Source organism: Procambarus clarkii, chromosome 22 (assembly GCF_040958095.1).
Source record: "Procambarus clarkii isolate CNS0578487 chromosome 22, FALCON_Pclarkii_2.0, whole genome shotgun sequence".
Lineage (NCBI taxonomy): Eukaryota > Metazoa > Arthropoda > Malacostraca > Decapoda > Cambaridae > Procambarus > Procambarus clarkii.
This window is the reverse complement of record NC_091171.1, coordinates 26,284,563-26,301,807: the sequence shown is the minus strand read 5'-3', so window position 1 is coordinate 26,301,807 and position 17,245 is coordinate 26,284,563. Positions and strand designations below refer to the sequence as shown.

General features: G+C 46.3%; 1 protein-coding gene across 1 annotated transcript in view; it reads right to left on the bottom strand.

Annotated features, from left to right (window-relative positions):
• Window positions 1-17,245, bottom strand: part of LOC123758309 (U-scoloptoxin(01)-Cw1a-like) — a 207,017-nt gene that overhangs the window by 33,853 nt on the left and 155,919 nt on the right. The window lies entirely within an intron of this gene.

Genomic DNA, 17,245 nt, shown 5'->3' with positions numbered 1-17,245 from the left:
AGAAGGGAGGAGATTAGGGGTGCAGCCACAGAGTAGGTCTCGTCCGCATGAACGCCAGCCAGAGAAGAACCTCCTAGCGACCAGCTAGGCCTCCCATGTCGTGGTGCCGGAAGGAGCCTAATTGATCGTGCAGCTAAGCACATTAAAGATCTTCCCCTATGCAACGTATTGTTACTTTACAAATGATTAGAAAGTATTAGTAAGCAAAGTTGGTGCATATGTTATTATTTAATAATCAACCCCCAGCTCAGTCTTTAAATGCTCTTTGAGAAACAATAATAGTCTTACGTCTGGCAGGGAAGATACAAACAATTGCCGCTCGAGATGCACTCAACTGTACTACCAGAAAATTTAATAGCTCAATTTTGACCTCTGGTTTCCACTGGAGAACCCAGGGTCGTAACAGTCTCCGTGGTGTAGTGGTAAGACACTCGCCTGGCGTTCCGCGAGCGCTATGTCATGGGTTCGTATCCTGGCCGGGGAGGATTTACTGGGCGCAATTCCTTAACTGTAGCCTCTGTTTAACGCAACAGTAAAATGTGTACTTGGATGAAAAACGATTCTTCGCGGCGGGGATCGTATTCCAGGGACCATAGGATTAAGGACTTGCCCGAAACGCTACGCGTACTAGTGGCTGTACAAGAATGTAACAACTCTTGTATATATCTCAAAAAAAAAAAAAAAAAAAAAAAAAAAAAAAAAAAAAAAACAGTGAGACACTGAGGGTGACACAGGTGAGAGACTGAGGGGTGACACAGGTGAGACACTGAGGGTGACACAGGTAAGACACTGAGGGTGACACTGAGACAGTCACCACCAGACCAACACCGCCAGGCACCAGGCGAGGGCTAAAGCAAAGCTTGTAGGTTATTCCACCAACTTTACACACACAAGAACAAGCCGCTAAATATATCATTAGGAAATGCACAATTGTTTTCCTTACCCAAGTTGGGCATGAATTACTCAATAAGAAACAAGTTAAAGTTGAGGGCGCCGGAGTTTCTAAGATGCCTTGCAAAGACAGCAACAAGGCTTGCTTCCGTCAGACACAGAGCTACACACCGGCATTATTGCACACAAGAGCTGTGTGTATGTGTGTGTGTGCAATTCATCATTATTCAATTTCAGCATTCAGCATTATTTCAATTTCCAACACAGTTCAACATTATACTAGCACGAGAGAGAGACAGAGACAGAGACAGAGACAGAGACAGAGAGAGAGAGAGAGAGAGAGAGAGAGAGAGAGAGAGAGAGAGAGAGAGAGAGAGAGAGAGAGAGAGAGAGAGAGAGAGAGAGAGACAGAGACAGAGACAGACAGAGAGAGAGAGAGAGAGAGAGAGAGAGAGAGAGAGAGAGAGAGAGAGAGAGAGAGAGAGAGAGAGAGAGAGAGAGAGACAGAGACAGAGACAGAGACAGACAGAGAGAGAGAGAGAGAGAGAGAGAGAGAGAGAGAGAGAGAGAGAGAGAGAGAGAGAGAGAGAGAGAGACAGAGACAGAGACAGAGACAGAGACAGAGACAGAGACAGAGACAGAGACAGAGACAGAGACAGAGAGAGAGAGAGAGAGAGAGAGAGAGAGAGAGAGAGAGAGAGAGGGAGGCTGACTCTCACTTGATAAGCCTTTCATATGTGTCACAAGATCATTGTACAGTGACTGTGGCTGCTAATGCTCACGACACACACACACACCTGCTCGCAGCACGCCCCACATATATTTAACAGTCAATAATAACAATAACTGGCAACCTCTTCTTGTAAACAAAACAATAATAATAATATTAATAATAATAATAAAAAATAATAATTATAATAATAAAGAGCTCATTGTCTCCAATGTTTATTATTCTACCCCTCGTTACCTTTCACTCCTAACCCCTGTAACCCCTCCTCAACCCTTCCCCCTCCATCCCCCCCTTAACCTCTCCCCTCCTCCACCTCCACCTGTCCCCTCTCCACCCCCAGACTAAACAAAGGAGAGTGTAAACTAACCAGCGAGAAAGAAAAACCATTACTATTCTCCACACACAGACACACACACACACACATGGTCTAAGAAATGGTCACTAGACTTTAACCCTGACAGGTGCAAGGTTATCAGGATAGAAGTTGCAACAAGAAGACCTCACATTCCCGGTCAAGGCAGAAACAAAATGTGCAAAATTTCTTTCACTTAACGCTTCGGTTCACCTGACAGTAAATATGTACCGGGGAGATATACAGCTGCAGGCGATGAGTCACAATAACGTGGCTGAAGTATGTTGACCAGACCACACACTAGAAGGTGAAGGGACGACGACGTTTCGGTCCGTCCTGGACCATTCTCAAGTCGTTTTCGATTTGTGTGGTCTAGTGTGTGGTCTGGTCAACAGATATACAGCTGCTACGGGCTGCATTCTGGGGATGTCTGTGTGTGTGTATGTGTGAATGAGTAAAATATGTAGTATCTTGAGATGATTTCGGGGCTTTAGTGTCCCCGCGGCCCGGTTCTCGACCAGGCCTCCACCCCCAGGAAGCAGCCCGTGACAGCTGACTAACACCCAGGTACCTATTTTACTGCTAGGTAACACGGTCATAGGGTGAAAGAAACTCTGCCCATTGTTTCTCTCCGGCGCCCGGCATCGAACCCGGGACCACAGGATCACAAGTGCAGTGTGCTGTCCGCTCGGCCGACCGACTCCCTAGATATAGATATAGTAGATAGATATAGATTTTAGATATAGTAAATATAAGTAGATATTTAGATATAGTAGATATAATAGAGTAAAAATAAGTTTAATAAGTATATTAAACAACCGAGGGTTAGAAAGGCGGAGTTCTAGATCCTGCAGGCAGAAATGGTAAACATTCACTCACACGTATTCACACTGGAGTAGAGGCAATAATTATTATCACTTTATATCATGGAGATCAGCAATCAGGATAATAAACTGAGAGGAGTTATTACCTACCGTCCACCAGCAAGCAACACATGGGCTCAATAAGTGCTTCATAACAAAAGAGAACGTCTTATAGTGATCATGAAAGCAAGAACAGATAAAGATAAATCTCGATTGTTTATACTTAGTGACTTCAATTTGAAAACAATAGACTGGGAAGCCTACGAAGCAAGAACGGAGGAGCTTTGGACCGGCCGATCTAAAAACCTTATCCTGGAAATCTTCCTGTATCAAAATTATCTAGCATTTACCAGAAAAGAGGAAGATATGGGAAAATATAATTCACTTTCAATACCTTCCTCCCTCGGGCAAAACTCGACCATGTCCTGTTGGAACTCAAATATGCATGTGTTATAATCTAGAAGAAAAGGTGGAAATATACCGGTTGAAAACCTCATTTCCAGAGGGGTGACTATGGGGAACTTAGCAAGATTTTTTTTAATGAATTTGATTGGAAAATTTGTTATTAGGTAAGAAAGCCAAATTTTGTGAGATAAATAACAAAGGCATAAAATATTTATACGGAAACAGAGATGCAGAACTTGGAAGCGAGATTGGTTCAGCATACATTGTGAGATCAAGACAAAAAAGCAAGCTGCAGGTAAAAGGATAAAATCCAGAGACTGAAAATAGGAAACTGATTCATAGAGAATGAAAAGGAAATGTGTTAAACATCGAATGAACAGCTGTAACCTGTTTGTTCAATATTAGGATTTTCAGAAAAAAAGACACAATGCCCGTTTCAAGGAACATCATAGAGTACATTGGTGTCTCTAGACGAACCAGAAAATATACTCATGGAGCTAAGTAGGAACAAAGCAGTTGGCCCAGGTGGAGTCTGACCTCAGGTTCTGAGAGAACGCGCACCTGAGCTCAGCATTCAACTTCAACTGACATTTCAGGCATCTTTACGTACAATAATCATAGCAGATATATGGATAAAGGTAAACATAGTTCCAGCCTACAAAGACGGTTGCAGAGAAGACTCTAAATTATAGACATGTATCGTTGACAAGCAGAGTAGTCAAAACACTGGCAAAATAATTAAATCCAATGGGTATAACACGTGGTGAAAACTGATATAATAACAGAGACAATATGGTTTTTTATCCGGAAGATCCTTTGTAACAAATCTACTTAGTAGATTTGTTACTGCGAAGAATACCTGATCAACCAGGCAGTGATTGATACGTCAGGCTACGAGCAGCCGAGTCCAACAGCCTGGTTGACCAGACGACCAACCGGGAAGCCTGGTCGGAGACCGGGCCGCGGGGCCGTTGATCCCCAGAAGCTACAAAAGATAGCCGCAAGGTAATATCTATGATAAAGCCTCAGAGATTTTACAGGAAAGAGATAGTTGGGTTGACTGCATTTAAATGGATCAAAAAAAGGCTTTTGATATAGTCCCACACAAAAGGTTGTTCTGAAAATTGGGTGACATGTAGACTGCTGACATAGATGACAAATTTTTAAATGACAGAAAAATGAGTACAGTAATCAGAAGCAGAGTGTCAGACTAGAGACGTGTTACAAGGCTCAGGGTTCAGTTCTTGCACCAGTAATGTTCATTGTTTATTTAAACAATCTACCAGAGGGAATACAGAACTATGTGAACATGTTTACTGACGATGCTAATGAGCTACGAGGGAAGAGAAGAGACTCGGACGATTGTCATGCCTTCAACCTGGACAAAAATAAATACACGAGCAACACTTGGCAAATGAAATTCAGTATGAATAAATACCAAGTTATGGCATGTGGAATAGAAGGAAATAGACCACACACATATCCTACAAATTATGTGGAAAGGTCAAGCAAACTGACATTGAAAGCTATCTCGGGATAGTTGTGGGTAGTAGACTGTCACCAGAGGAACACATTCAGAACATTGTGCGAGGAGCCTGTGCTAAGCTTTCCAACTTCAGAATCGCTTTTAAATACAATCTGTGGTAAAATATTGAAGAAATTGTTTACGACTTTCGAGAAACCAAAATTTTAGTATGCAGCAGTTGCATGGTGCCCATCATCTCAAGATGCACATCACTGAACTGGAAAAGGTAAAAAGGCATGCTACGAAATGGCTTCCAGAGCTGAAAGACAAGAGCTACGAGGAGAGGTGTTGAATATGTCAAAACTAGCAGACTGAAGATAAGGTAATTATCAGGAACCGACAAAACTGAAAACGAGGAAGTCTTGACAAGTGCCAACCTCAAGAACAAAAGTGCATAGATTAACCTAAGGAAACAAAGGTGTCGAAAAAAAATATTAGAGTGTTCACTTTGTAAACAATGGTAGACGGTTGGGACAAGTTGGGTGAGAAGGGAACTATTAGGGAAAAAGTGCCAAGCCATTACGCCAATAAAGCACTTGGAAGGGGTCAGGATAAGGATTTGGAATGGGACGGGGGTAAAAGGAATTGTGCCCAACCACTTGGACGGTCGGGGATTGAACGCCGACCTGTATGAAGGGAGACCGTTGCTCTACAGTCCAGCAAAGTGGTTGGACAGTTAGATGAGAAGGTGGTGGAGGCCAAAACCGCCAGTAGTTTCAAAGCGTTATATGACAAAGAGTGCTGGGAAGACGGGACAACACGAGCGTGGCTCTCATCCTGAAACCACACTTAGGTAATAACGCACACACACACACACACACACACACACACACACACACACACACACACACACACACACACACACACACACACACACACACACACACACACACACACACACACACACACACACACACACACACACACACACACACACACACACACACACACACACACACACACACACACACACACACACACACACACACACACACACACACACATGATATACACAATCGGGGTGAAATTGACTGGGAACCAGTCCATAACTGTTGGCCCCTATGGGGAGGGTGTGACCTGACCTGACCCTCTACTGTCACCATCACTTGACCCGGCCCGTGGGAGCCCAGGTCACTGCATCAAGCCTCGAGACTTTGTTCTGTCTGGCCCTCCAGCGTGGTCAGGAAGCCACCCTGGCCACGCCCTCCCTGGCCACGCCCTCCTTGGCCACGCCCTCCCTGGCCACGCCCTCCCTGGCCACAAAGACCTTACTCACAACCATGTACTCTCTCTTACGCAAATGAGCTATCATTTAACACTCATTCTCTCATTATTTACCCTTTCCCCTCCTCCTCCGCTCGTCTTCCTCCTCCTCCTCCACCCGTCTTTCCCCTCCTCCTCCTCCGTCCATCTTCCCCTTCCCATCTTTCTTCTCCATGTCGTTCCCACTCATTTCATCTCTGAAAGATGCATAGTCCCTCCTCCAGGGGCTACTTTCATGTAACCATCTTCATGACCTTCGACCGTCTGTGCACGGTGTGTATCTCTTTCCCCCCCTGCACGCTGGGGGGAGGGGTGTGGCAGGGAGCACGTGTGTGTTCCCCCCCCCCCCCTGCACGCTGGGGTGGGGGGATGGCAGGTTTGGGGAATTTCCCTGCGGGTAAATTTATAATTTAGCTGATTACATTAAATTGACTGTATTATTCAATTTTAACTTCTACTGGGTGTTACCCTGAACACATTTTTGGGGGGTCATTTAATAGTAATTATAATCATTAGTTACAATTAAATAGAAAATGTTATGTGGTTAGTCACTAACTACTGAGACTAGTGTAAGCCTTAGCTGATTAGGTGTGAACATGAATCATCAGAGGGACGTCAGGAGGGGCAGGCGAGACAAGCGTCCCATAGCCAGGCACTGGTGTCACGTGGTGCCTCAGATGGTAACCTCAGGGTCTCAGCTGATCACCTCTTTCTGCGGAAAGTTTACACCGTAAACACTGTCAAGCAACTATCCTCACAGCTAATCTCAAATCAGTAGCAATAATTTCCTAACTAGACATGTGCTCAATGTGGATATTTTAATTTCCTTGCGGCTTAACCTTAAAAAGGTCTCTCAAATACCTGATTGTATGGCCATTTATCAATAAGTTAGCATATATAACTGACCGGATACCGTGTGTTTCGTAGTCTGAGGGTTGCAGCAGTGTTGTAATGTGGTAGGACCACGGATGACTTAGATATCCGTCACTACTATTTTTGCTTCCCTCGTGATTGAGACTTGATCGTATCAGATCTTTTACACAAGTGGCATCTTCCTCCTCCTATTGAGGTGTGTGTCACAATAATAGTCACGCTACTAACTTTAACGCGTTCATCGACGAGAACAGTTAGGTGTTATTTTATGCCATAATTAATTGATCATAAATCCAGAAAACCATTATTTATTGTTCCTAAAGCTGGACTAGAAAGAAGTTTGTAGTGTTTAAAGCACATTTGTTATGTGCTAAACTCTTGGTGTGACTCTTCCTCCAGCAGTGAGAAAGCATTCACTTCGGTGAAGTTTTACCTCAGTTGGAAGATCGCTTTAATTCTGTCCAAGTTTTAGTTAATTCCAGTCTAAAATTAGGTTTTTTAATTTAAAGAAATAATAAACAAAAAATATTAATAATATTAGATTAATAATAGCGCCGCTTCGATGCTGGCTGACACAATCATTCTATACGTTTTCTGAGTGATTTCTAGATGTTTCCTAACAGGAAATTAATAAGGTTAGTAGAGGAAATTCTCTAATACAACGATTATAACTAGTTGTATCAGGTGTTAGTAGTTTGGGGGTCGGACATTACTCGGGGGGGGGGGGGACACAGGTCGCAGTTCACTGTTTAGTATTGACGTACACTGATGCTTCCCCTCGAAATTATAAACGTAAATTTGCGTTAGTAAAGGTTGTACATCTGTGTATGCAGTACGGATGTCCTGTATCAGAGTTGCAGGTGTGGGGAACCTAAGTTATCTCCCTCCTATCAAGTCGAGCACATCTCTTTACTTATTAAATTATAGCCTAGCTAAAATTGTTTGAGAATTAAATGTTCAATCTTTAAAATCAAAGATATTTCTGAATTTACAGTGGTGTCAGTGATCTCGGTCGCTGTGACTTGGAATGGGTTAAGTTACTATTCACTGATTTATTTTTTAATGTATTTAGTAACAGATCATCCCAACATATTTTGTTCCGCTACAGGTAGTTCTCTGGAAAATACTCACATACAGGCTATTGCTAGTTGCAGTTTTATTTGTGCTAAGGTGCTTCTTCAAAAACGTATCTAGGGTTGCTTAATTAAGGCAAAAAACAATGAAGAAGTAGCACCAAACAAAACTGATGCAACCCTGCACGTAACTATTTCACTTGGTGGATTACTGGGATCCTTGATCTAGAGGAACTTTGTGTAGTTTCGATCTTCCCTTTGGAGACCTACCCCAAGGTAAATTTTATTGTTATTATTGACTGACCTTAAGTGTCAGCTTGTTCAGGGCTATTGTCCTTATAGGAGTTACAGGTGTTGGAATTCTCTTGGTGGTCAACTTTCCTGTTAAACTCCTGTTATTCTAGGCTTTCTAGCGTTATTACATTTTATTTTGCTTAGATGACCGAATGTGGTCAATTACCCCAGTCAAGTATGGTTCTGGGACTGCAGTGGGATCAGTGGCATTGGCCGCTGACTTGTAGCTGTTTTAGGCTTGTTCACTGACTATTCACTGAGGCCCATAAAACCACCTCGGCTAATAATAATTGTACCAATTTCAATCTGGGATTTACATAGTCAGCTGTATTTTCCTTTATGCTTAATTGCTGGAGATTTATATTCAGCTAACAAATTTTAGTTACTTAAAGTAGCGTTTGTCGGCAGGCATAGGCTTCTTCAGGTTTAACACTGTACCTGTGAGTAAATGTCCTCCTGCTGACTTTTGTCCATTAATAAACTGGTAGTAATAGTCTGCCCCTTACAGTATACCTACATCGGTGAGGTGGTCAGATGTTAATTAATCATCAGCCAGTTTGACTCCCATTTTCCTGGAGGAATCTGACAGTTTAACCTAGACCATTAACATACAGGTCAAATGGGATTTGGTCAACCACTATGGCCTGTACAGGTTGGGCATAACCGTCTAGGTGTACTAGTGGCTCGACTACTGTGTAGTTCTCTGTAGTCTTGGGGTCCTCGGTTTATCATGAACCCTGAAAGATTTAATTTTACCTGTGTCACAAATTTTAGTTTAGCTTATCTGCCCCTTTCTGTGTTTCAAATGTTTTCTGGGACCCTTTGATCAAATAGTTCACGACTGGCGATCTTATTCCCTTTGCTCTTGATTAGAAGTTGGGCAGTGGGCAATGTTGCATTCACCTTAAATGTTGCTGTTTGTACACTGTAGTTTTCTCGCACCTTGCAGTACTGTACTTTGGTGGAATGTCTCTCACCCTGGAGTTTGAATATTTCAATTTAGTATACTTGCACAGTGCAGCATAATGCTGACCCCTTTTACACCTATGGCATGTGTGTATAGTGGAGGTCCACAGTTGTTGGCATTATGTGGTTTGAGACACCTGGTGTCTCAAGTGTGTTTACAGTGAACGCCTGACTGGTGTTTACAGTGAACGCCCGGCTCATGTTTACAGTGAACGCCCGGCTCGTGTTTACAGTGAACGCCCATCTCGTGTTTACAGTGAACGCCCGGCTCGTGTTTACAGTGAACGCCTGGCTTGTGTATACAGTGAACGCCCGGCTCGTGTTTACAGTGAACGCCTAGCTTGTGTTTACAGTGAACGCCTGGCTCTTATTTACAGTGAACACCCAGCTCGTGTTTACAGTGAACGCCCAGCTCTTATTTACAGTGAACGCCCAGCTTGTGTTTACAGTGAACGCCTGACTGGTGTTTACAGTGAACGCCCGGCTCATGTTTACAGTGAACGTCCGGTTCGTGTTTACAGTGAACGCCCGGCTCGTGTTTACAGTGAACGCCCGGCTCGTGTTTACAGTGAACGCCTGGCTTGTGTTTACAGTGAACGCCCGGCTCGTGTTTACAGTGAACGCCTGGCTTGTGTTTACAGTGAACGCCTGGCTTGTGTTTACAGTGAACGCCTGGCTCTTATTTACAGTGAACACCCAGCTCGTGTTTACAGTGAACGCCCAGCTCTTATTTACAGCGAACGCCCAGCTTGTGTTTACAGTGAACGCCTGGCTTGTGTTTACAGTGAACGCCCGGCTCGTGTTTACAGTGAACGCCCGGCTCGTGTTTACAGTGAACGCCTGGCTTGTGTTTACAGTGAACGCCCGGCTCGTGTTTACAGTGAACGCCTGGCTTGTGTTTACAGTGAACGCCTGGCTTGTGTTTACAGTGAACGCCTGGCTCTTATTTACAGTGAACGCCCAGCTTGTGTTTACAGTGAACGCCCGGCTCGTGTTTACAGTGAACGCCTGGCTCGTGTTTACAGTGAACGCCTGGCTCGTGTTTACAGTGAACGTCCAGTTCGTGTTTACAGCGAACGCCCAGCTTGTGTTTACAGTGAACGTCCAGTTCGTGTTTACAGTGAACGCCTGGCTCGTGTTTACAGTGAACGTCCAGTTCGTGTTTACAGTGAACGCCTGGCTCGTGTTTATAGTGAACGCCTGGCTTGTGTTTACAGTGAACGCCTGGCTCGTGTTTACAGTGAACGCCCGGCTTGTGTTTACAGTGAACGTCCAGTTCGTGTTTACAGTGAACGCCCGGCTCGTGTTTACAGTGAACGCCTGGCTTGTGTTTACAGTGAACGCCCGGCTCGTGTTTACAGTGAACGTCCAGTTCGTGTTTACAGTGAACGCCCGGCTCGTGTTTACAGTGAACGTCCGGCTCGTGTTTACAGTGAACGCTCAGCTCGTGTTTACAGTGAACGCCCGGCTCTGAAGCGTGACCCACACCCTCCCTGACTGCCAGAGTGTGTCTAAATATCCATTGCATTTTGAAGCGTGTCAGTCCGGCGTCCGCCAGCCCGTCGCCCACCGGCAGACAGGCACTGAGGGGCCGGGGAGGACGGCCGAGTGTCAACAAGGTCAGCTTGCTGGTCAGCTTGAGTGGGAGGGACAAAAGCTTCTCCTCTCAGCGTATGGGTTTCGTGATCAAACACAAACCGGTTCGCCACAATGCCTGCATTACACAATAGCTGAGGTCCTGTGATGCGCCAATATCCTCGACCTACTTACAGTAGAGAACTGTCGACCACGGTAGCCACTGGCAGAGGCCACAGCGGCCGCCACTGACGGCCCACACAACGATTTCAAAGAAAAAACTGTGCACCTTACCTGAACGGCGCGACGCGAACACGTTTCTCACCCTTACTGTCCCTAAGCACACTCTACAGCCGTTCCTGACCAATATAGACTACGGTATTCTACATCCCGGTTTCGTAAGTTTTAATAGTAATCAACTGAACACACACAGTCTTAGAGTATGCCGTGCCATCACGGAGTCAGTACCTGAAGAAACACATAAGGAAACTGGAAAAGGTTCAGAAGTTTGGGACGAGGCTCGTCCCAGAGTTACGTGGGATGGGATATGGAGAACACCTGAAGGAACTGCACCTTACGACACTAGAATAAAGAAGGGAGGGGGGGGGGGATATGATAGGAACGTATAAAATACTCAGGGGAATTGACAGAGTGAAAATAGACGAATTGTTCACATGAAACACTAACAGAACGAGGGAACATATCGTGGAAACTCAAATGAGTCACAGAAATCTTATGAAGTTTTCTTTTAGCGTGAGAGTAGTGGAGAAATGGAAAACACTTAAGGAGCAGGTTGTGGAAGCAAACTCTATTCTTAATTTTAAAACTAGATATGATACGGAAATGGGACCGGAGTCATTGCTGTAAATAACCGATGGCTCGAAAAGCGGGTCAAAGCTCGATCCTGCAGGCACGAATAGGTGAGTACACACACACACACACACACACACACACACACACACACACACACACACACACACACACACACACACACACACACACACACACACACACACACACACACACACACACACACACACACACACAGGTTGCCACTAGGTTAGTCCCAGAACTAAGAGGCATGAGTTATGAGGACAGACTACGTGAACTGCACCTAACGTCGCTGGAAGACAGAAGAGCTAGAGGAGACATGATCACCACATACAAAATTCTCAGGGGAATTGACAGGGTGGACAAGGATGGATTATTTAACACGGGTGGCACACGCACAAGGGGAAACAGGTGGAAGCTGAGTACCCAAATGAGTCACAAAGACATTAGAAAGAACTTTTTCAGTGTCAGAGTAGTTAGTAAATGGAATGCACCAGGAAGTGATGTGGTGGAGGCTGACTCCATACACAGTTTCAAATGTAGATATTACAGAGCCCAGTAGGCTCAGGAATCTGTACATCAGTTGATTGACGGATGAGAGGTGGGACCAAAGAGTCAGAGCTCAACCCCCGCAAACACAACTAGGTGAGTATAACTAGGTGAGTACACACACACACACACACACACACACACACACACACACACACACACACACACACACACACACACACACACACACACACACACACACACACACACACACACACACACACACACACACACACACACACACACACACACAAACACACACACACACACACACACACACAAAAGGTTAGCATACCGAAAGGGAAACTATGAGGAGATAAGAAAATGCCTAGCAGATATAGCATGGGAAACAGAGCTCAGGGAAAAGACGGCCCAAGATATGATGGAATACATCACGCAAAAATGCAAGGATGCAGCAAACAAGTTTGTCCCAGTCCAAAAGGAAAACAGTGAAATGAAGATGAGAAACCCATGGTTTAATCAGAGATGTAGGCTAGCTAAGCAGCAAAGTAAAAGGGCATGGAGAAACTATAGGAATAACAGGACACTGAAGAGCAGAGAAAGATACCAGAATGCCAGGAATGAATATGTCAGGATGAGAAGAGAGGCAGAAAGACAATACGAAAATGACATCGCAAGCAAGGCAAAGACTCAGCCTAAATTGCTGCATAGCCACATCAGGAGAAAAACAACAGTAAAGGAACAGGTTATGAAATTAAGGTTAGGGGCAGAAGGATTCACTACAAACGACAAGGAAGTGTGAGAGGAACTGAATAAGAAATTCCAGGAGGTCTTCACCTTAGAGCAAGGAGAAATCCCAGAGATAAGAGAGGGAATAGCTAACCAGGAACCACTGGAAGAGTTTGAGATTACCAGCGGGGAAGTAAGGAAGTGTTTACTAGAATTGGATGTGACAAAGGCTATAGGTCCAGATGGAATCTCCCCTTGGATACTAAAGGAAGGAGCAGAAGAACTGTGCCTCCCGCTCTCCATGGTGTATAACAAATCACTGGCAACAGGGGAACTGCCAGAAATTTGGAAAGCAGCTAACGTAGTCCCGATATACAAGAAAGGGGATAGACAGGAGGCACTGAATTACAGACCAGTGTCCCTAACCTGCATACCATGCAAGTTGATGGAGAAGATTGTGCGAAGAAAGCTAGTGGAGCACCTGGAGCGAAAGAACTTTGTAACACAGCATCAACATGGATTCAGGGATGGCAGGTCCTGCCTCACAGGGTTACTTGAATTCTACGACCAGACAACAAAAATAAGGCAAGAAAGAGAAGGGTGGGCAGACTGCATATTTTTGGATTGTCAGAAAGCCTTTGACACAGTGCCACATAAGAGGCTAGTGAAAAAACTGGAGATGCAGGCTGCAGTGAAAGGGAAGGTACTCCGTTGGATACAGGAATACCTAAGTAACAGGAGACAACGAGTCAGTGTGAGGGGTGAGGTCTCAGATTGGCGAGACGTTACGAGTGGAGTACCGCAGGGGTCAGTCCTTGGACCTATACTGTTTCTGATATATGTAAATGATCTTCCAGAGGGTATAGAATCGTTTCTCTCAATGTTTGCTGATGATGCAAAAATTATGAGGAGGATTGAAACTGAGGACGATAGTAGGAGGCTACAAGATGACCTAGACAGACTGAGTGAATGGTCCAACAAATGGCTGTTGAAGTTCAACCCGAGTAAATGCAAAGTAATGAAACTAGGTGGTAGAAATAGGAGACCAAACACAGGATACAGAATAGGAGATGAAGTACTTAATGAAACGAACAGAGAGAACGATCTAGGAGTTGATATCACACCAAACCTGTCTCCTGAAGCCCACATAAAAAGAATAACGTCTGCGGCATATGCGAGGCTGGCTAACATCAGAACAGCGTTCAGGAACCTGTGTAAGGAATCATTCAGAATCTTGTACACCACATATGTAAGACCAATCCTGGAGTATGCGGCCCCAGCATGGAGCCCGTACCTTGTCAAGCACAAGACGAAGCTGGAAAAAGTCCAAAGGTATGCCACTAGACTAGTCCCAGAACTAAGAGGCATGAGTTACGAGGAAAGGCTGCGGGAAATGCACCTTACGACACTGGAAGACAGAAGAGTAAGGGGAGACATGATCACAACCTACAAAATCCTCAGAGGAATCGACCGGGTAAACAAGGATAAACTATTCAACACTGGTGGGACGCGAACAAGAGGACACAGGTGGAAACTGAGTACCCACATGAGCCACAGAGACGTTAGAAGGAACTTTTTCAGTGTCAGAGTAGTTAACGGATGGAATGCATTAGGCAGTGATGTGGTGGAGGCTGACTCCATACACAGTTTTAAATGTAGATATGATAGAGCCCAGTAGGCTCAGGAATCTGTACACCAGTTGATTGACAGTTGAGAGGCGGGACCAAAGAGCCAAAGCTCAACCCCCGCAAGCACAAATAGGTGAGTACAAATAGGTGAGTACACACACACACACACACACACACACACACACACACACACACACACACACACACACACACACACACACACACACACACACACACACACACACACACACACACACACACACACACACACACACACACACACACACACACAAACACTCCTATCATATCTATTGACAATAGATATGATAGGCTCAGGGATGTGTACACCGGTTTGATTTGACGGTTGAGAGGCGGGACCAAAGAGCCGAAGCTCAACCTCAGCAAGTCCAACTAGGTGAGTACATACATCCAAGAGCCACACATCCATCCAGCACACAGGAGAGACAAGACCACAAACACAGAGTGGATCAGAGGGACCTGGGAGCGGGTACCCCCCCCCCCCTCTGACACCAGAGTCACACACCAGAGTCACACACACCAGAGTCAAACACCAGAGTCACACACCAGAGTCACACACACCAGAGTCACACACACACCAGAGTCACACACACCAGAGACACACACCAGAGTCACACACCAGAGTCACACACACCAGAGTCACACACCAGAGTTACACACACCAGAGACACACACCAGAGCCACACACCAGAGACACACACCAGAGTCACACACCAGAGTCACACACACCAGAGTCACACACCAGAGTCACACACACCAGAGTCACACACCAGAGCCACACACACACCAGAGCCACACACACACCAGAGTCACACACACCAGAGTCACACACCAGAGTCACACACACCAGAGTCACACACCAGAGCCACACACACCAGAGACACACACCAGAGCCACACACCAGAGTCACACACACCAGAGCCACACACACCAGAGCCACACACCTGAGCCACACACACCAGAGTCACACACACCAGAGTCACACACCAGAGTCACACACACGAGTCACACACACCAGAGTCACACACCAGAGACACACACACACCAGAGCCACACACACCTGAGCCACACACACCAGAGTCACACACACCAGAGCCACACACCTGAGCCACACACACCAGAGTCACACACACCAGAGCCACACACCTGAGCCACACACACCAGAGTCACACACACCAGAGTCACACACACTAGAGTCACACACCAGAGTCACACACACCAGAGCCACACACACACAAGAGCCACACACACCAGAGCCACACACACCAGAGCCACACACACCAGACACACACACACACCAGACACACACACACACCAGAGCCACACACACAAGAGCCACACACACCAGAGCCACACACACCAGAGCCACACACACCTGAGTCACACACACCAGAGCCACACACCTGAGCCACACACACCAGAGCCACACACCTGAGCCACACACACCAGAGTCACACACACCAGAGTCACACACACTAGAGTCACACACCAGAGTCACACACACCAGAGCCACACACACCTGAGTCACACACACCAGAGTCACACACACAAGAGCCACACACACCAGAGTCACACACACCAGAGCCACACACACCAGAGCCACACACACCAGAGCCAAACACACCAGAGCCACACACACCAGAGCCACACACACCAGAGACACACACACACCAGAGACACACACACACCAGAGCCACACACACCAGAGCCACACACACCAGAGTCACACACACACCAGAGCCACACACCTGAGCCACACACACCAGAGCCACACACACCAGAGTCACACACACCAGAGCCACACACACCAGAGCCACACACACCAGAGCCAAACACACCAGAGCCACACACACCAGAGCCACACACACCAGAGACACACACACACCAGAGACACACACACACCAGAGCCACACACACCAGAGTCACACACACCAGAGCCACACACACCAGAGTCACACACACCAGAGACACACACACACCAGAGACACACACACACCAGAGCCACACACACCAGAGCCACACACACCAGAGTCACACACACCAGAGCCACACACCTGAGCCACACACACACCAGAGTCACACACACCAGAGTCACACACACTAGAGTCACACACCAGAGTCACACACACCAGAGCCACACACACACCAGAGCCACACACACACACAAGAGCCACACACACCAGAGCCACACACACCAGAGCCACACACACCAGAGCCACACACACACCAGAGCCACACACACAAGAGCCACACACACCAGAGCCACACACACCAGAGCCACACACACCTGAGCCACACACACCTGAGTCACAGACACCAGAGTCACACACACCAGAGTCAAACACCAGAGTCACACACACACAAGAGCCACACACACCAGAGCCACACACACCTGAGCCACACACACCTGAGCCACACACACCTGAGTCACACACACCTGAGTCACACACACCAGAGTCACACACACCAGACACACACACACACCAGACACACACACACACCAGAGCCACACACACACAAGAGCCACACACACCAGAGCCACACACACCAGAGCCACACACACCAGAGTCACACACACCAGAGCCACACACCTGAGCCACACACACCAGAGTCACACACACCAGAGTCACACACACCAGAGTTACACACACCAGAGTCACACACACCAGAGACACACACACCAGAGTCACACACACCA